The sequence below is a fragment of the Engystomops pustulosus genome, chromosome 9 (assembly GCF_040894005.1).
Source record: "Engystomops pustulosus chromosome 9, aEngPut4.maternal, whole genome shotgun sequence".
Classification (NCBI taxonomy): Eukaryota; Metazoa; Chordata; class Amphibia; order Anura; family Leptodactylidae; genus Engystomops; species Engystomops pustulosus.
Genome location: NC_092419.1, coordinates 47,607,666 through 47,628,873, shown reverse-complemented (window position 1 = coordinate 47,628,873; position 21,208 = coordinate 47,607,666).

The following is a 21,208-nucleotide window of genomic DNA, read 5'->3' as shown; positions in this document are numbered from 1 at the left end:
TTTACCTTTTTTGGTAGACTGTGGTTTATTCATTTTTTATTATAGTGTTTGGCTACATTGTACCTTTATGTGCCTTCACTATTTTGCACTATTACTTACATTCTGTTCTGGTAGGACCTATTACCTGGCGTGCCTTTTTGTCTCCCCCTGAGATTTTTTATACATGTTTCATGTTTGTCATTAATAAAGACAATATTCATTATATCTTTTGTCTGAAGCCTTGAATTGTATTTCCCCCTTTCTTTTTCTTTTGGGTACTTTTCTGCCGATTTTCAAGAGGCTTTTTCTGGCTTTCTGGTACATATTACTGTCACTTGACTCATTTACGTATCATTTTATGGCCTTTTTTGTTTTGGTGTATGTCTTTTGATGGAAATACGATTTGAACCATCACTTTCTAATAATTGGGGTCTAGAAATGTATTTGCATTAACTTCATATACACTCGCCACTTTATTAGGTACACCATGCTAGTAACCGGTTGGACCCCCTTTTGCCTTCAGAACTGCCTCAATTCTTCGTGGCATAGATTCAACAAGGTGCTGGAAGCATTCCTCAGAGATTTTGGTCCATATTGACATGATGGCATCACACAGTTGCCGCAGATTTGTCGGCTGCACATCCATGATGCGAATCTCCCGTTCCACCACATCCCAAAGATGCTCTATTGGATTGAGATCTGGTGACTGTGGAGGCCATTTGAGTACAGTGAACTCATTGTCATATTCAAGAAACCAGTCTGAGATGATTCCAGCTTTATGACATCACGCATTATCCTGCTGAAAGTAGCCATCAGATGTTGGGTACATTGTGGTCATAAAGGGATGGACATGGTCAGCAACAATACTCAACAGTAGGCTGTGGCGTTGCGACGCTCAATTGGTACCAAGGGGTCCAAAGAGTGCCGAGAAAATATTCCCCACACCATGACACCACCACCACCAGCCTGAACCATTGATACAAGGCAGGATGGATCCATGCTTTCATGTTGTTGATGCCAAATTCTGACCCTACCATCCGAATGTCGCAGCAGAAATCGAGACTCATCAGACCAGGCAACGTTTTTCCAATCTTCTACTGTCCAATTTCGATGAGCTTGTGCAAATTGTAGCCTCAGTTTCCTGTTCTTAGCTGAAAAGAGTGGCACCCGGTGTGGTCTTCTGCTGCTGTAGCCCATCTGCCTCAAAGTTCGACGTACTGTGCGTTCAGAGATCCTCTTCTGCCTACCTTGCTTGTAACGGGTGGCGATTTTCAGTCACTGTTGCCTTTCTATGAGCTCGAACCAGTCTGCCCATTCTCCTCTGACCTCTAGCATCAACAAGGCATTTCCGCCCACAGAACTGCCGCTCACTGGATGTTTTTCTTTTTCAGACCATTCTCTGTAAACCCTAGAGATGGTTGTGCGTGAAAATCCCAGTAGATCAGCAGATTCTGAAATACTCAGACCAGCCCATCTGGCACCAACAACCATGCCACGTTCAAAGGCACTCAAATCACCTTTCTTCCCCATATTGATGCTCGGTTTGAACTGCAGGAGATTGTCTTGACCATGTCTACATGCCTAAATGCACTGAGTTGCCGCCATGTGATTGGCTGATTAGAAATTAAGTGTTAACGAGCAGTTGGACAGGTGTACCTAATAAAGTGGCCGGTGAGTGTAAGTGTCTACTTCTAGTTTTCTTCAAAATATTTTATATAAACTTCACAGAAGGGTTTTAATAACATATGATCTCAAGCTAAAGCAGGATTGAAATCTAAACATATATACAAAAAACGTTAGGATAGCTATTTCCTATATTGGGGTGTTATATAAAGATAACAAACTTTTTATGTTGATAAAGTTGCTAAAAGTAAATTCATTCCAAAAAGCCATCTAAAACAACAATAGACTGTGATATTAAGTAGTTAAGGAGATAATATTCCTTTTAGCTTGTATATAACTCTTAAATAATGCGAGTTGGAAGAATATATAAAATATAGTGGGTGGTGCACCTGTTGACATGAAGTGTTGCAGTACTGTATGATCACACAAAGCAGTTTCCATGGCAGCTTTCAAGTCTTAAAAGTTAATAAAATCAGCTGAATGTCAAAAATAGTTATCGCTCACCTTTGTGAAAACTCTGAATGCAGTTCTCTGTTCACTGTATGATGTAATGTATGTTCCTCTGCCCTTTTTATCCATTCCTATGTCAGCAAGATGGACTATTTATAAAGCTGCTTTACTTTTCCGTTCTTTCTGATTTGATCAATAAATTCATTAGATTTCATTAACACTAAGGTTCACAAGCAAGGTTATTAAAGGAACACTCCCCAAAATCCCATTATGCATCAACAAAAGCAGCATCTGCACAGATAAAGAAAAATACATTTCTACCTCAGCTCATGAGAAATTGTGAAAATATCCATTCCCTACGTATTCTTCTACATAATTGCTAGGAAAAGAAATTAAAAGAAACCTGCCACGAAGAATCTACCATCAATAGTAGATCTAATGGTAGATTCCTCCTGCCTGCCTCTGCCTTAATCTGTGATTTAATAATCCTGGAATTTAACCTAACTTTAGAATAACTTTATTTTAGTAATATGTAAATTACCTGAAGTGGCTACTGGGGCGTGTACTAGCCTGGCCGGGTACAGGGAGCTAAGGTTACTCCACGCCCCAGTAGCGTGGAGTAACTAAACTAAAGTTTTTTTCAAGTTAGGTTAGGTTCTGGGGTTATTAAAGGGGTTGTCCGAGTTCTTGAAAAAAAGCTAAAAGTGGCCGGGACAGGGCTGCTTAAGAAAAAGAAAGATGTACTTACCTTCCGGTGCCCTCCGGTATCCAGCGCTGCTGTCACTCCGGTCCGGGCGCCATGTAAACAAACAAACGCTGGATTCAGCTTCCGGCCGGCCGTGGCCGGGCACGCCTATCCGTCCCTATACACAGCATTGTGTATGGGGGCCGGAAGGTTGTCGGGTCCGGCCGGGACTGAGTCCAGCGCTGCTCCGGCGGCCATGTTTGTTTACATGGCGCCCGGACCGGAGTGACAGCAGCGCTGGATACCGGAGGGCACCAGAAGGTAAGTACATCTTTATTTTTTTTAAGCAGCCCTGTCCCGGCCACTTTTAGCTTTTTTCAAGAACTCGGGCAACCCCTTTAAATTACAGATCAGGACAGAGACAGGAAAGAGGGATCTACCATCAGGTCTACTTCTGATAGGAGATTCCTCATGGTAGGTTTCCTTTAAGTGTTGTGTGACATAAGCTGTCCATTTACCAGAAGTAGTTAGAGATAGAAGATTGTGCCCAACCCATATAAAAACTGAAAGTCTGACTCTTTTATAGCATGCATTAACACCTTCAAATTTTTTTGGCGACGGTGAGATTTTAGGGACCCATTCTGCTTGATGTAGAAAATGTATAAAACACAGCTAAATGCTCGTGTGGATATACCACAAATATCTATAATGGCAATACCCCTTTAAATGTTTCTATTAATTGACATAAAAGTGGTCTTAGATTCTACTCCTTTTCTGACATTTCACTATTGTGGCCTTGATTGGTTGGTCACATATGTTCTCTGGAATGCCATCTCTGGAATATGTATCCTTTTATTTTTATAGGCAGTCCCCAAATTAAGATTTAGATCAACTGATGATCAACTGTAAGAATTATTATAGCTGTCTGTAATGAAATTTTATTGTTAATCCTTGTTTTCATGAAAACACATAATAAAAATAAGAGACAAATAAAAAATGTTTTCCCAAATCGCATTTGCAAAATCTGTTTCAACTTTTATACAAATTCAACTTAAGAACAGACCTACTAAACATTGTTCGTAACCCGGATATTGACTGCTTTTTAATTGTCTTTTAAACTTCTTCAAAACAGAGAGCGGAGTAAAATGGTATTATACCATGTACTTTGTTTTATCCTGCGTACAGTGCACAATGCAGAGACCTGTGTACAATACATAAATACTTCCTATTCTAGGGGCTTCTTTCATCATATAGTAGGCCCATCCTCTTGGTTTAGAAAAAATTTCAGCAGGAATTTACTTTGTTGTGGAGAAAGCAGCCCATGAAGTAAAACAAGCACGGCATCACATGAGAGTAAGGCCCCTTCTACACTAGCGAGTGTGATGCGATGAACTCGCATCACACTCGCAACGCAAGCTGCCGGGAACGCACGGCCCGAACCCTGCACCGCGGGAGTGAACTGACATGCTGAGTTCACTCCCGCGGTGCAGCGTTCGGGCCGTGCGTTCCCGGCAGCTTGCGTTGCGAGTGTGATGCGAGTTCATCGCATCACACTCGCTAGTGTGGAAGGGGCCTAAAAGGGATTTGGAGAAAGTAAAATAATTGAATGCTAAGGACAATGTGGCTCATTTACTAAGGGTCCACAGAGCGCATTTTCATCGGATTTCCCAATGATTTCCGATTAGCGCCGCATTAAAACAGGGGGTTTTGGTGCATGCGATCGGATTTTGCTGCATCGGCGCCGGCTTTCACCCAACACAAATCGAGGGCAGGCAACGTGCAGGATTTAACATTGTAAATTGTGTCGTAAGACATGCACGGGGGAAGCGAAACATGCAGGATCTTGGGCACACGATTATGGTGAATCACGCCGGACTTCATTTTCGTCGGACCATTCGGATCGGGTATCGCGACAGGGCCGGGTAAGTAAATGTGCCCCATTGTCTTCTAATTGGCGGATGAATTATAATGAACCCACAATGAATCGGGAGTCTAGTGGTTTCTTGGGGCTTCTGTAGAGATATAGCAGATGTTGAAACCATAAGCATGTAAGATAGTGAGCGATGAATGATTGTAAACACATTCCATCAGAATATTGTATATATGAATAACAGAAGAGTAACAACTGATCTCCACTATGAGCTAGCGCTATTTCAATGGTAGTTCTACCCCTGACTCTCTACTTTGTCTTCTATGGTCATTCCAAGAAAAGAGGAGTAGAGAGGCTCAGCTTGGCTCTGAGGTCCCTTACAACTACATTAGCAAAGCCTTACAGGTTTAACGCTGTCAAAAATTAAGAAATAACCTTGGCAGCTTCTAGGACCATGTCTGAAGTATTAGCACATGAATTTGGACACTTTGATCTGGGCACCCATAATTTACAAATCAGAAGTGTATGATGCAATAGAATAAAAGCATGTAAACCTTCTCCAACAAATATTTGAAACAGAATTTTTAAAAAATTCCCCTTTCCTTCCTTAGACTACATGCACATGAATGTACATTTTAGCAGTTTGTAAGCACATGACTCCATGTATTTCACACAGAGCCCACACATAAGGCCTTAGTATCTTCTTCCTAATGTGTGAGTCGACCATCTAAGCTACAAATAATGGAGCAGGTCCTATTCCTTTTGTGGGACCTGCATTTCTACTGTCATAAGCAGAGCTCAAACATTGATGACATATAGGCCACAAACAACATACAGGATCTTAATATGTAACCGGTGAAAAGCACACATTCTTGTACAGAAGGCCTTATTGTTATGTAAAACAGGAAAAAAACACAAACTTGGTGTCACAAAATCAAGAGCCATTAAAAAATAAAATATTTTTATTTTAAAAAACACTGCTAAAATTCCTGTTCCAGGCATGTCTTGCCTGTCAAAAACACAAATGAAACAAAATTATTTAAGGGGTTATTCAGTTTTAGCACATTCCAGCAAATAATAAAGTTATACAACTTTACAATACACTTTCTGTATCAAGTCTTCACGTTTTTCTAGATCTCTGCTTGATGTTATGCAACAAGAAGCTTGACTTCTACTTCCTGTGGATAAATGCCGGTCCACGTGCACCTGTGTGACATGGCATGACCATGGACTGGTATTTATCTACAGGAAGTAGAAAATGAAGCTTTCTGTTTTTTGGCAGCAAGCAGAGTTCTTGAAAATTTAATTTATGCAGAAAGTATATTGAAAAATTGTATAACTTTTTAGTAGACAAACCATATCAAATATTTGTTGGAATGTGCTGAAAGTGGACAATACCTTTAAGTAATGAATCATTTAAAGAGTCTAGCAGCTCCCAATCTTTCCTATGTGTAAAAGAAGAATTATTTGGCCCTTTATAGGCATTACTGATACACCTTTCTTATTACCAAGGATCTGAAAATCACTTTTCCCTTTTTTCAAATAATGTTTTTGATGAACAGGTTGCAGTAATTGTGGGTTCCCCAATTTCCCTGTTTTGAACTTCCTTCTGTAAAGGTTGTGCATTGCAAAAAGGAGCAGTGCTGGTTGGTGCTCAAAAGCGTAGGATGAAGAAAAAAGACACACTAGCAGCTATGGTTCCATCCCTGGTGCACCACAAAGCTATTTTGTATACAGATCAAATTTTATTTTTTCTTTAAAATGACACCTGCAAATTGGAAATGTAAGTCGAGAAATGTTACACATAGCCCTACGTAATGCTGTTATGTAAAGAAATTTGTTACACAGCATAGTAAGGTAAAAGATCTCATCTCTTCCCTATCAGCCCTTCCATACCAGTCTCTGCAGACATTTCTCTGTGTCTCTCTGCACCTCAAGCTGCAGCTCTTCCCCCACATTGCGCTCTCTGGACAATTTCTACACAGCAACACAGCTGTTAATTCTTAGTGCTCACACAGCACAGACTACACACATCATGTAACTATTTCACTGATGGCTTCTTTCTTTGATGAAAGCTGCCAGGCTATCCACTAAATACATCTTGTATTGTAACATATGCAAAGCTCAGTGGGTTTACTTGTAGGAATCTCACTAGATTTACTATACTGGATTTTCTCACTTACATCGTGAGAAAATACAAGGCATCATGGGATCTATGAGATGTCTGAATTTGACTCAGCTTCAGGGTAAATATAGGAAGAGGTTAGTTTCCCCCTTCTTTACTGCTCCATAAGAAGAATTCTGGCAAGTTAGTACAGAACTAAAAATGCCACAACTATGCATTGAAAAGGGCAATTAGCACAATGGGGGCATTAGAGAAACGTAGGATTTCACCATTAAGTTCCAAAGACATAACAAAAGGGAGGGGGTGAGGAAAAAGAACCAAGGATCCTTTTGCTGATGAAACTAATGATTCGCTGCTTGCTGATGATGCCTGCATCACTCAGGGTCCTTTCTCGGGAGGAGCCATGTAGATTTTTAAAATAAAGCTTTATTTTTAGCAAAAAAATCATGGGAATCAGTACTGGAATAGTTAGATGAACCTGGATTTTGGTTTAAAGGTGATAACTTGATGACAGGTTCATAGCATCCAAATCTCTGCTCTACCTGCAAAAAATTACATTTTATATAGCACCATGTGTTGAAGTATGAAAAAGTTACAGGTGTCAGACATTTTTTGTCAAATCATTGTCCATTTATAAATTTTGTTTCCAGTTCACCAGTACATTGCAGAAATATTACCATATATATACTCGAGTATAAGCCGACCCAAGTATAAGCCGAGGCCCCCTAATTTTACCACAAAAACCTGGTAAAACCTATATTTTTTTTACTCGAGTATAAGCCGAGTTTGGGTTTTCAGCACATTTTTAGTGCAGAAAATATAGGCTTATACTTGAGTATATAAGGTAAATGGTATCACTAGAAAGTTCAGTTTGTCTCACAGATATAAATTCCTTATTGGGTTCTGTGAATGGAGAAATAAAGAAGTTATGCTTTTTGTTGAGAAACAGAAATGCAAAAACTGAAAAGGGTCTTGAAGGGTATGTTAGGCTATATATTCTAATTGGCTACATGTTTCCCTTTAAGGAAAGTGTTGTTGACTATTTGTAAATATTTCAAATTTATTTATAGAAAATCAATTGTTTTAGAAACGAGAGGGCTTTTTTACTTGTTGATGTTTTTTACCATATTTTTCCAATTTCTAAAAATGCAGGAGAGGAAAGAGAATGAAATATCAGTAATGCTTTAAATATAGATCATTTTGTAGGGATACATTTGACAAATGTTTGCTGTTGTGTAGTTAAAATTAATAGAGTAATATCTACGTATAATATACATATAATATAGATTAACACAATATATTCATAACTCTACATTGCGGCTCCTACTCATCTGATTTATGCCTTATTTTGCTAATGTATCCCACTGGTTTTGTTATCTATTTTTCCAGTCCCAAGTGAAGCAAGGAACGCTCAAGCTGTGATATCTTGTGGAGATGCGAAAAAATGCTGTTTTTGTATGGATGTAAAATGTAGAAATGTTGTTGCTGTACATGTTTCTGTGTTTAATCTATCCAAAAAATAAAAGATTAAAGGAAATCTACCATCAAAATCAATCATGTTAAAAAAAGGACACTTACTCATAGATCCAGGCAATGGGACTGTGGTAATCTTCAAATATTTGTTATCCTTGGTCTTCTTCTCCTAAAATCAACTTTAACAAATATGCTAATGAGACTGAGGGACTATGCTAGCCCCTCTGGAATCTGGCTTTATAGGCAGTTACACTGTTTCAGCCTCTTTTACTGTTCACCCATTGAATGTCTTCGGCATTGCTACCAGAGACGTTTAAAAGTCAGTGGGAAAGGGTTAAAGGATGACATAATTTGCATAAAAATTTGAAAACTGTGTATAATTAGTGGAATGATCACAATCTTTGCTTTTGCCCGACAGTAAGTGTCTTTGCTTCTTGTTTTTATTTCTCTATATTCCTTTACTTCACCCCCAGAACCTAATAAAAAATGTATCAACTGTTGAACGGACTCTTTGTGGCTTGGCAGGAAATGCCTACAGGCAAGTCCATAGACAGGGTTGGCCCCAGATTTCAGTAGGCCCCTAGGCGACCGCTCCTCAGTGAACTTCTATGGCATTACAAATTTAGAAACTAAAACAATCTCTTGTTCCTTAAAATATTCATTAGTTTATTGGCTCATAGTTATTTTATTCCTTATGGATTCCTTATGTACAGACTTATGTGGTGTCCCCAGCAGCTCTGGGTCGGGCACTTGCTCAGATATGCCCAGTACTGGCGCTGTCCCTGTCCATAGCCTGCTCAGAGACTTTTCCCTCATAGGCAGCCCAGACAATGATAAAGATCTCCACACTGTTGCCAGTGGTCTAATAGAGATTTATCATATCACACACATATTGCACTGTAGCTTTGTACACACCTTGATTAACATAGGCACTCTTGCTAGTTACCAAACATCGGTCTCAAAGAGCGTTGAACTCTATTTTCATCTCAAGGAGGCTGAGTAACTTGTCACTTACAGCAGGGACTTGGGCTCTCTTAAACCAATAGTCATATGTACTTGGATGTGATTAACTACCAGCTCTTCATTTTATGGCCATCCTTGGTCAGTGGTGCATATGAATTACCAATTTCAAAGCCTAGATACCTAAGACATGGGAATTCAGTCCAACTCTAAATTCTGCAGTGCATGTACCACTAATAGATCACTGCTTATTATAATAGGGTGGATCACCTATTCTTGCAAAACTTCCACTCACTACTACCTAGATACTACCACAAATTAAGTATTGGCACCCAAATTAATTGGTTCGATCCATGTCAGACATTACATGGAGACACTTGCAGTATCCTCCTGATAGAAATACTGCACATCAATATGAAATATAGCTTTCACTTCCACATAACAAACACAACTTACTGTTCCACAGATAAAATGATAAACTTATTTATTTGGGGCTTTGTTAGTCCTATTTTGTTACATTAGTCATATATATAAGAGGCAGAAAAGGAACACAATCTGATCAGCTTTATTAACACCTAAATAAAACACCACGAATAGGGGTTAAGTGAAACAAAATGGCACCCCAACCTGGTCTTGTCCCTAGGTGCTTAGAACCCTAAAGTGAGTGCTATGTTAAGAAATATACATATTTGTATATTTACACATGCAAGTTACAATCACACATTTATATAGTAATAAACATATACAGAAATACAGCATATATACACACATATACAGCATATATACATCACATACAGTATATTTATATACATATTGTACAGCATAATGAGGCACATTTAGTAAAAACAGGGCAAACTGCACTAAGTGCAGTTTGCGTGTGTATAGTGCAGAGTGCGCCAAATTCAGGAGTTCTAGTTACCGTTGTTTATGAATCTGCCGCTCCCTGCACTTCCCTGACAGAGTGCACCAATTTTGTTGGTGCACCTTTAACATAGGGCGTGCTATACATTTCCTTCTGTCGGACCCCCTGACACCATGGGCCCAGCTGCTATGGCTTTTACCACTGCAGTTACGCCCCTGTATACCAGGAAAAAGCCCTTCTGATATGCAAACATCCTCCTTATTATTCATAAGTAGACAGATGTATCGATAGAATTATCTTTTAAAGACCAATGCTCATGGGAGTAAGACAGAAGTTTAACCAGAATTCTAAGTTATGATTTTAAAGATATTATTGAGTTATAAAGGACTTCCAGAGTCTGTATCTCATTTACACATTCTAATTTATTCTTCAGATGCAATTTGAAAACTCATTTATATTAAGTCAGTAATATACTCAGTCATTATCATATCACAGAATTATTGAAGCCGTGTAATGTATTAAAATATCCGTCCAGATCAAATTACTTTTTACAGTTTCTTCAAAGATGGCTGGCTAAATATGATCTGCATTCTTGATTGGAAAAGGTTAAGGAAAATGACACAGACCCTTCCAGTTCAATATCAGATTTATGAGAAATACATTTTAACAAATGCATTACATAGAAAAAGATAGATTTGCAAAAGCCTCATTTTTGCACTCAGATATAATGGCTTAGGCTTTAGAATTCTTGTTTGTTAGATCAGACTGTGGAATTTTTTATTATAATGTGATGTTGAATAATGCTCTCATAAGCCCAGCATAGTCATTTAATACTTGTTTGTCTATAAGTACAACCATGGAATCTTAAACCACAGTAAAATTGAAGCCATCTTTTAAACAAATATTCCTGGTGATTGTTCTATAAAATCCCTAAAGCGTTGTCATTTCCTTGTATGTCCATTAACCATTACTATAGTTATGAGTCTGTTCAGATATCCAATATTTTAGAGTGCCATAGCTGAACATGTGCTGTAAATATATGAAATCACAAGTCTCTTGTTAAAGAAAAGCCTTAAAATATTCAGTAGCATAAACCAAAAGCATCTAGTGCTGTGAAAGACACTATTTAGTAATTTTCTGAAAGTTCTGTCCTACATCTTTTTTTCCTATTAGAGGTGGTCTCAGTGATGAGACTCCCACATATCAAGAGAACGTGAGCTCCAATGAATCGCTGTTAGACCCCTTGTTGATCACCAAGATGAAAGGGGCAGCCCGGCCATGCACGACCGGATGCTCCGTTCATCTCGGGGAGTGACGAGGGGTCCGTCAGGGGTAAATCACTGAGAACCCTACCAATCAGCAAGTTAGGCCCTATCCTGTGCATAGGACTTAACTTGTTTCATGGATAAACCCCTTTAAGTATTTTACCAGTATTGATAATAATGGGGAAAACTTAAGCTTTGAAAACAGTTAACAGAGGTTGTTAACATCAATATCTCAGGTAAACTGTAATGAATCATGTATGTAGTATCTGTAATATCTAGCAGGGAGCATGGTCCTTTGTAACCGCCAGTTAGCCCTCAATGTCAGATGGGAACCATAACTAGTGCATTCTCTCATTTTTTCTATCATGAGCTCCAGTGGTGGAATGAAGGATATTATTTTATCTTTATAATGCAGATCAAGCTGGACGGCCACTCATTAATCGCCACTGTTGGCTATTGGTAAAACCTGGCCCTTCCTCTCACTGCCATAAAAGATGCTATAGGAAAAACTTGGGCCTGCCTTTGCAGGTTAGAAGGGAATACGTTTCAGCAGGGTCTGCAGCATTTCCACATGGCTGTGCGGCAACTAGTGGTGCAGATGCAGATTGGAAGAAGAGTTAGGAGAAGAGAAAGTAGAGTAGGAGACGCATAGGAGGAGTGATCGTCTGCAATTCTCAATGGTGGACCTATATGCCCCATAGTAATTCCTGCCTCGGATGCAGCCATCCCTATATCAATCCAGTGGCCAGTTAAAGAGATGTAATGTGCAACATGCGACTAATGGCATTGCCTAGTGCACACCTTATTTTCTCCACAACCCGTTAGTGCTGGGTGGGGAAATCTCTCAAGAAAAGAAGAAGTGCCTGAGAATGACCAGGGTTCATGGGTGAGATGGGTTAAACCTTTGCTGTGTCTCCATTGTTTGGGGATAGAAAGCTGATGGTGTGGACAGGTTTGTGGTGGTGTCACATCCTGCCTTTGCAGGTTGACAGGTGGCCTTGTCACTCCAGAGGTAGTGGTAGAGGCTTAGACAAGCAAAGCAGCAGAGAGAGCCAAAGGTGTTTACATGTTTTTTTCTTGGTGTGTCATCCACTGCAGCTCATGTTTTGTTTGCTGGGACCTGGTCATACACCTGGTGCTCAGATTGTTGTTCACTACAAGTACCTGTTGGCACTGCACAAGGGAGATACTCTAGGCCTTTGTGCCTATAACTGAGCACAGTAAATGTTAGGAGGCCATGTCGTGGCTATGGGCTGTCCAATGCACTTTTGCACCCTTCTGCATATTCTGTTGACTGCCTAGTTCTTTGTATCCAATGACTCCTACTGCCTTGAGCCATGTTTGATCTAAGATATTGTCATCCTTCGTCAGATCTTCTCCCACCAAGCCCTCATTACTGTCCTCCATGTTTGTCTCACATTGTAGAAAGCACTTTGTTTTCCTCATGCACTTATTGACATCTGGGCTGCCCTCGGTCAGTGTTGACACCAATTGCGGCCACATAACCAGTTGGACAACTGGCTAGACAGAATTAAGCAAACCTAATTATTTTCTTAAATAAATTGTTTCATTTTATAAAACTAGCAAAACTAAAATTTCTATTCAGGTGATCCCCATCAAAGGATACCTGGCTTACCCTTTTTTACCTCTAGTCACAGACAGACCTCTGTGCCCATTGTGACCTGTGGCGAAGCTTTCTGGATGTTTTACTTTAGCCCCAGACTGCAATGATCAGCTGTAAGGTGTCTGTAATGAGGTTGGTTTTATTGACAGAACAAAATTTGGAAAATCCAGTTGTCGCAGGAACAAAAAAAGAAATTTGTCTGGAGTTACAAAATAAAATATACCTTTTCACAGTCAACTTAAAGGGAACCTACCACCACGAATTTACCTATAAAGGTAGATCGGGTGGTAGGTGGATCAATAGGACATGAGGATAGCCCTTAAAGGGGTTTTGTCACCATAGCAAATGGCTGTAATTGGGTCCAATGCATTGTGACTAGAGATGAGCGAGCACTAAAATGCTCGGGTACTCGTTATTCGAGACGAACTTTTCCCGATGCTCGAGTGCTCGTCTCGAATAACGAACCCCATTGAAGTCAATGGGAGACTCGAGCATTTTTCAAGGGGACCAAGGCTCTGCACAGGGAAGCTTGGCCAAACACCTGGGAACCTCAGAAAAGGATGGAAACACCACGGAAATGGACAGGAAACAGCAGGGGCAGCATGCAGCCTCTAAGGCTGCTTAATCGCACCATTATACCAAAATTATGGGCAACAGCATGGCCATGACAGAGTGACAGAATGAAGCTAGATAGCATCTAAAACATGCAATAATTGACCCTGACACTATAGGGGACGGCATGCAGAGGCAGCGGCAGCAGGCTAGAGAGTGGCATGGCGACATACCCTAAATGGACTCAGGCTTCAAACCAATGGGTGGCAGAGAGGAACCAAAGGAGGTGAGCAAGAAGCGCTCAAATAATATCGGTACATGATAAAAGTTTGCCAGTATATTTTGTGGATTACACAGCAGGGTGGCGACAGAGTTAACATGGAAGCCATGAAAACAACCCAAAATTCTGCCTGACACAGCTCGTTTGATAAGGGGACCATGTATGGAGGCAGTGAACTAGTAGTAGATTAAAGGTTCTGCAGTTAAAACTATGTTAGTTGGATCTTGGCATGGAGTTGGCGCTCCGCTGCCAGGCGAGCTTTCGCCAATCCAAGCCCCTGTCTCTAGGCTACTCCCCAAACAGCACTTCTAAGAACCTTTTGTATAAGATCAAGTGTAGTAGCGTTCTTATAAGTTTAGGATATGGCGGGTGAGGGGAATGTAAACAGATGCGCAAGAAGCGCTGAAATAATATTGGTAAATGATAAAAGTTTATTAGTATATTTTGTGGATAACACAGCTGGGTGGCGACAAAGTTAACAACTTTGATGTGGAATCCATGAAAACAACCCAAATTTCTGCCTGACACACCTCGTTTGATAAAGGGACGATGTATGGAGGCAGCTATATGGAAGACTTTTGGAGGTAGCAATGGAGACAACGTGTGGAGGCTGCTATGGAGACAATTTAATTTGGATAGTGCCTGTATGTGGCAGTCCCAAAAATTTTTCAAACCAGAGGAGCAGGTAGGTGGCCCTCCAGAAAAATAGAATAGATTGAGTGCCTGTATGTGGCAGTCCCAAAAAGTTTTCAAACCAGAGGAGCAAGTAGGTGGCCCTCCAGAAAAATTGAATAGATTGAGTGCCTGTATGTGGCAGTCCCAAAAAGTTTTCAAACCAGAGGAGCAGGTAGGTGGCCCTCCAGAAAAATTGAATAGATTGAGTGCCTGTATGTGGCAGTCCCAAAAAGTTTTCAAACCAGAGGAGCAGGTAGGTGGCCCTCCAGAAAAATTGAATAGATTGAGTGCCTGTATGTGGCAGTCCCAAAAAGTTTTCAAACCAGAGGAGCAGGTAGGTGGCCCTCCAGAAAAATTGAATAGATTGAGTGTCTGTATGTGGCAGTCCCAAAAAGTTTTCAAACCAGAGGAGCAGGTAGGTGGCCCTCCAGAAAAATAGAATAGATTGAGTGCCTGTATGTGGCAGTCCCAAAAAGTTTTCAAACCAGAGGAGCAGGTAGGTGGCCCTCCAGAAAAATGGAATCGATTGAGTGCCTGTATGTGGCAGTCCTAAAAAGTTTTCAAACCAGAGGAGCAGGTAGGTGGCCCTCCAGAAAAATAGAATAGATTGAGTGCCTGTATGTGGCACTCCCAAAAATTGTTTAAAACAGAGGAACGGGTCGGTGGCCCTCCAGAAAAATTGAATAGATTGAGTGCCTGTATGTGGCACTCCCAAAAATTGTTTAAAACAGAGGACCGGGTCGGTGGCCCTCCAGAAAAATTAAATGCATAAAGTACTATAGCAAGAGCCAGTGGGCCCTGTCAAAAAATAGCCAGTTTCCTCTGCTTTACTGTACAAAGAGGAGGAGAAGGAGGAAAATGAGGAGGAGGAGGAGTGGATCAATTATTCAGGTTGAGCTTCCTTCACCTGGTGGAGATTGGAAATTATGAGAAATCCAGGCTTTATTCATCTTAATAAGCGTCAGCCTGTCAGCGCTGTCAGTCGACAGGCGTGTACGCTTATCGGTGATGATGCCACCAGCTGCACTGAAAACCCGCTCGGACAAGACGCTAGCGGCAGGGCAGGCAAGAACCTCCAAGGCGTACAGCGCCAGTTCGTGCCACATGTCCAGCTTTGAAACCCAGTAGTTGTAGGGAGCTGTGTGATCATTTAGGACGATGGTATGGTCAGCTACGTACTCCCTCACCATCTTTCTGTAAAGATCAGCCCTACTCTGCCGAGACTGGGGACAGGTGACAGTGTCTTGCTGGGGTGACATAAAGCTGGCAAAAGCCTTGTAAAGCGTACCCTTGCCAGTGCTGGACAAGCTGCCTGCTCGCCTACTCTCCCTCGCTACTTGTCCCGCAGAACTACGCACTCTGCCGCTAGCGCTGTCAGAAGGGAAATACTGTTTCAGCTTGTGCACCAGGGCCTGCTGGTATTCATGCATTCTCACACTCCTTTCCTCTGCAGGGATGAGAGTGGAAAGATTTTGCTTGTACCGTGGGTCCAGGAGAGTGAACACCCAGTAATCGGTGCTGGAATAAATTCTTTGAACGCGAGGGTCACGGGATAGGCAGCCTAGCATGAAATCTGCCATATGCGCCAGAGTACCAACGCGTAAGAATTCACTCCCCTCACTGGCCTGACTGTCCATTTCCTCCTCCTCCAACTCCTCCAACTCCTCTTCTTCTGCCCATACACGCTGAACAGTAAAGGACTCAACAATGGTCCCCTCTTGTGTCTCGCCAACATTCTCCTCCTCTTCTTCCTCATCCTCCTCCACCTCCACCTCCTCCGATATGCGCTGAGAAACAGACCTAAGGGTGCTTTGGCTATCAACAAGGGAATCTTCTTCCCCCGCCTCTTGTGACGAGCGCAAAGCTTCCGACTTCATGCTGATCAGAGAGTTTTTCAACAGGCCAAGCAGCGGGATGGTGAGGCTGATGATGGCGGCATCGCCACTGACCATCTGTGTTGACTCCTCAAAGTTACTCAGCACCTGACAGATATCAGACATCCACGTCCACTCCTCATTGTAGACTTGAGGAAGCTGACTGACCTGACTACCAGTTCTGGTGGAAGTTGACATCTGGCAGTCTACAATGGCTCGGCGCTGCTGGTAAACTCTGGATAACATGGTCAGTGTTGAATTCCACCTCGTGGGCACGTCGCACAACAGTCGGTGAGCGGGCAGTTGGAGGCGGCGCTGCGCTGCCCTGAGAGTGGCAGCATCTGTGCTGGACTTCCTGAAATGCGCACAGATGCGGTGCACCTTCGTGAGCAAATCTGACAGATTGGGGTATGTCTTGAGGAAACGCTGAACTATCAGATTTAACACATGGGCCAGGCATGGCACATGTGTCAGTCTGCCGAGTTGCAGAGCCGCCACCAGGTTACGGCCGTTGTCACACACAACCATGCCTGGCTTCAGGTTCAGCGGTGCCAGCCACAGATCAGTCTGCGCCGTGATGCCCTGTAATAGCTCTTGGGCGGTGTGCCTTTTATCGCCTAGGCTCAGCAGTTTGAGCACCGCCTGCTGTCGCTTAGCAACGGCACTGCTGCTGTGCCTAGAGCTACCGACTGATGGCGCCGTGCCCACGGATGGTAGTTCGGAGGAGGAGGTGGAGGAGGGGTGGGAGGAGGAGGAGGCATAGTAGGCCTGAAACACCTGGACCGAGGTAGGCCCCGCAATCCTCGGCGTCGGCAGTATATGACCAGCCCCAGGGTCAGACTCGGTCCCAGCCTCCACCAAGTTAACCCAATGTGCCGTCAGCGATATATAGTGGCCCTGCCCGGCAGCACTCGTCCACGTGTCCGTGGTCAGGTGGACCTTGTCAGAAACGGCGTTGGTCAGGGCACGGGTGATGTTGTCTGACACGTGCTGGTGCAGGGCTGGGACGGCACATCGGGAAAAGTAGTGGCGGCTGGGGACCGAATACCGAGGGGCGGCCGCCGCCATGAGGTTGTGAAAGGCCTCGGTCTCTACTAGCCTATAGGGCAGCATCTCCAGGCTAAGCAATCTGGAGATGTGCACATTAAGGGCTTGGGCGTGCGGGTGGGTTGCACTATATTTGCGTTTCCGCTCCAGCGTCTGGGGTATGGAGAGCTGAACGCTGGTGGATGCTGTGGAGGATCGTGGAGGCGACGATGGGGTTTTTGTGGCAGGGTCCTGGGCAGGGGGCTGACTATAAGCTGACACAGGGGAAGGAGCAGTGGTGTGCACGGCCGGAGGTGAACGGGCTTGTTGCCACTGAGTGGGGTGTTTAGCATTCATATGCCTGCGCATACTGGTGGTAGTTAAGCTAGTAGTGGTGGAACCCCTGCTGAGCCTGGTTTGGCAAATGTTGCACACCACAGTCCGTCGGTCATCCGGTGTTTCCTTAAAGAACCTCCAGACTTCTGAAGATCTAGCCCTCGCCGCAAGAGCCCTCGCCACGGGAGCTTCACTAGTTGACACATTTGGCGCTGATGCACCAGCTCTGGCCCTGCCTCTCCGTCTGGCCCCACCACTGCCTCTTCCAACCTGTTCTGGTCGAGGACTCTCCTCCGTCTCAGAAGCACTGTGTTCACCCGGCCTCTCAACCCAGCTTGGGTCTGTCACCTCATCATCCTCCGATCCCTCAGTCTGCTCCCCCCTCGGACTTCCTGCCCTGACAACAACTTCCCCACTGTCTGACAACCGTGTCTCCTCATCGTCGGACACCTCTTTACACACTTCCACTACGTCAAGAAGGTCATCATCACCCACAGACTGTGACTGGTGGAAAACCTGGGCATCGGAAAATTGCTCAGCAGCAACCGGACAAGTGGTTTGTGACTGTGGGAAGGGTCCAGAAAACAGTTCCTCAGAGTATGCCGGTTCAAATGCCAAATTTTCCTGGGAGGGGGCAGACTGGGGGGGAGGAGGCTGAGGTGCAGGAGCTGGAGGAGTGGCGATTTCGGTGACATGGGTGGACTGCGTGGAAGACTGACTGGTGGACAAATTGCTCGAAGCATTGTCAGCAATCCACGACATCACCTGTTCGCACTGTTCTGGCCTCAACAGTGCTCTACCACGAGTCCCAGTAACTTCAGACATGAACCTAGGGAGTGTAGCTCTGCGGCGTTCCCCTGCTCCCTCATAAGCAGGTGGTGTCTCACCCCGGCCAGGACCACGGCCTCTGACCCCTGCAGTAGTTGGACGCCCACGTCCCCGCCCTCGTCCTCTACCCCTAGCCCTCGGGTTAAACATTTTTAAAATGAGAGTTATAGCTTTAATTTTTTTTTAACTTTTTTTTGTGGGTTTTTTTTTTTTTTGTGTTTTTGGGTTTTTAAAACCAAACAATGCTATCCTATTGCTATGGCTATTTTCTAGCCAAGTATGAAAGCACACTACTATGCCAGATGAGATGACACCGAGTTATTAAACAAAATAAACGTAAAATAAAAAAGGACAAATGGCAGACTGTGCCTAATTGAAATCCAACCCCTACTAAATTTTCCCACTTCGGTCTTTGCAATGGATATGTGCGTCACTAAGCGCAAAACACAGCGGTCGCAAGTCTCACTACAAATTGCTGACAATTGGCTAGTAGATGCACTGCAGCAAGTACAGCCACCAGCAGATCAACCAGAAATCAAATATATAACGCTACTGTAGGCGTAAGCCGTTTGGATTCTCCTATGGCTATTTTCTAGCCAAGTATGAAAGCACACTACTATGCCAGATGAGATGACGCTGAGTTATTAAACAAAATAAACGTAAAATAAAAAAGGACAAATGGCAGACTGTGCCTAATTGAAATCCAACCCCTACTAAATTTTCCCACTTCGGTCTTTGCAATGGATATGTGCGTCACTAAGCGCAAAACACAGCGGTCGCAAGTCTCACTACAAATTGCTCACAATTGGCTAGTAGATGCACTGCAGCAAGTACAGCCACCAGCAGATCAACCAGAAATCAAATATATAACGCTACTGTAGGCGTAAGCCGTTTGGATTCTCCTATGGCTATTTTCTAGCCAAGTATGAAAGCACACTACTATGCCAGATGAGATGACACTGAGTTATTAAACAAAATAAACGTAAAATAAAAAAGGAAAAATGGCAGACTGTGCCTAATTGAAATCCAACCCCTACTAAATTTTCCCACTTTGGTGTTTGAGGTGGATATGTGTGCCACTAAGAGCTAAACACAACGGTAGCAAGTCCCCCTGCTAATTCCTCACAAAATGGTACTAGATGCAAATAAAAAAAAAAAAAAGTAGAACGTTATTGTAGCCCTAAGAAGGGCTGTTGGGTTCTTGGAGAATCACTCCTGCCTAACAGTAAGCTAATAGAACACCCTAACGCTTTCCCTGACCAGCAGCAGCTCTCTCCCTAGCGGCATCCAGACACAGAATGATCCGAGCAGCGCGGGCAGCGGCTAGTCTATCCCAGGGTCACCTGATCTGGCCAGCCAACCACTGCTATCGACGTGTAAGGGTACCACGTCATGCTGGGTGGAGTGCAGAGTCTCCTGGCTTGTGATTGGCTCTGTTTCTGGCCGCCAAAAAGCAAAACGGCGGGAGCTGCCATTTTTTCGAGCGGGCGAAGTATTCGTCCGAGCAACGAGCAGTTTCGAGTACGCTAATGCTCGAACGAGCATCAAGCTCGGACGAGCATGTTCGCTCATCTCTAATTGTGACAAGTACTTTTACCATTTACACTTATTACAAAATCTGCAGCCTTACTGAGATAACTCCTTTTGTCCTGGTTGCTGGCGCCCTCTAGTGGTAGCTGTGTCCCGTCCTGAGCAACAGCTGATCTGGCCAAGTCTGCGCACAAACATTCCACCAGCTGCTCTGCACTACAGATCACTCCACCCTGAGAGATCACCTGACACACTGCAGCCAATAGGAAGTGAGAGAGGGGGCAGAGAGCTCAGCCGTCTACACCAGTGAATGAGGTGATTTCCACTGCTCCACATTTGCTTCCAGCAGCAGATACAAGGTAACTGCAGACATACATGACATCTGCTGCACAGAGGAGTCCCCCATAACATGGATCATGGCAATGTAGCAGCCCTCTCCTCCCTCTACCATTAGTCAGGTCACACAGGAGCCTACAGCAGCAGATACAAGGTAACTGCAGACATACATGACTATCTGCTGCTCAGAGGAGTCCCCCATAACATGGATCATAGCAATGTAGCAGCCCTCTCCTCCCTCCACCATTAGTCAGGTCACACAGGAGCCTACAGCAGCAGATACAAGGTAACTGCAGACATACATGACATCTGCTGCACAGAGGAGTCCCCCATAACATGGATCATAGCAATGTAGCAGCCCTCTCCTCCCTCCACCATTAGTCAGGTCACACAGGAGCCTACAGCAGCAGATACAAGGTAACTGCAGACATACATGACTATCTGCTGCCCAGAGGAGTCCCCCATAACATGGATCATAGCAATGTATCAGCCCTTTCCTCCCTCCACCATTAGTCAGGTCACACAGGAGGCTGCAGAGATAACACAAGTAACAGGCTGAGCTCTGACCTCTCTTGATGCAGTCCTCCTCCTGCACTCTCCTCCATTCACTGTCCCTCCATGTTACACTGCTGTCCTGCAGTCCTCCTCCTGTACACTCCACCATTCACTGTCCCTCCATGCTACCCTGCTGTCCTGCAAAGGGGCCCCTGTCCCTGACTAGCAGGGAAGTCGCTAAAGATCAGTTACATGTGAGAAGCTGTCACCTATTTATCTATGCATCCATGCATGTCAGCCTGACCGACCATGATGCTGTGAGAATACATAGTACATGTGTACTATGTGCAGTGTCCTGTG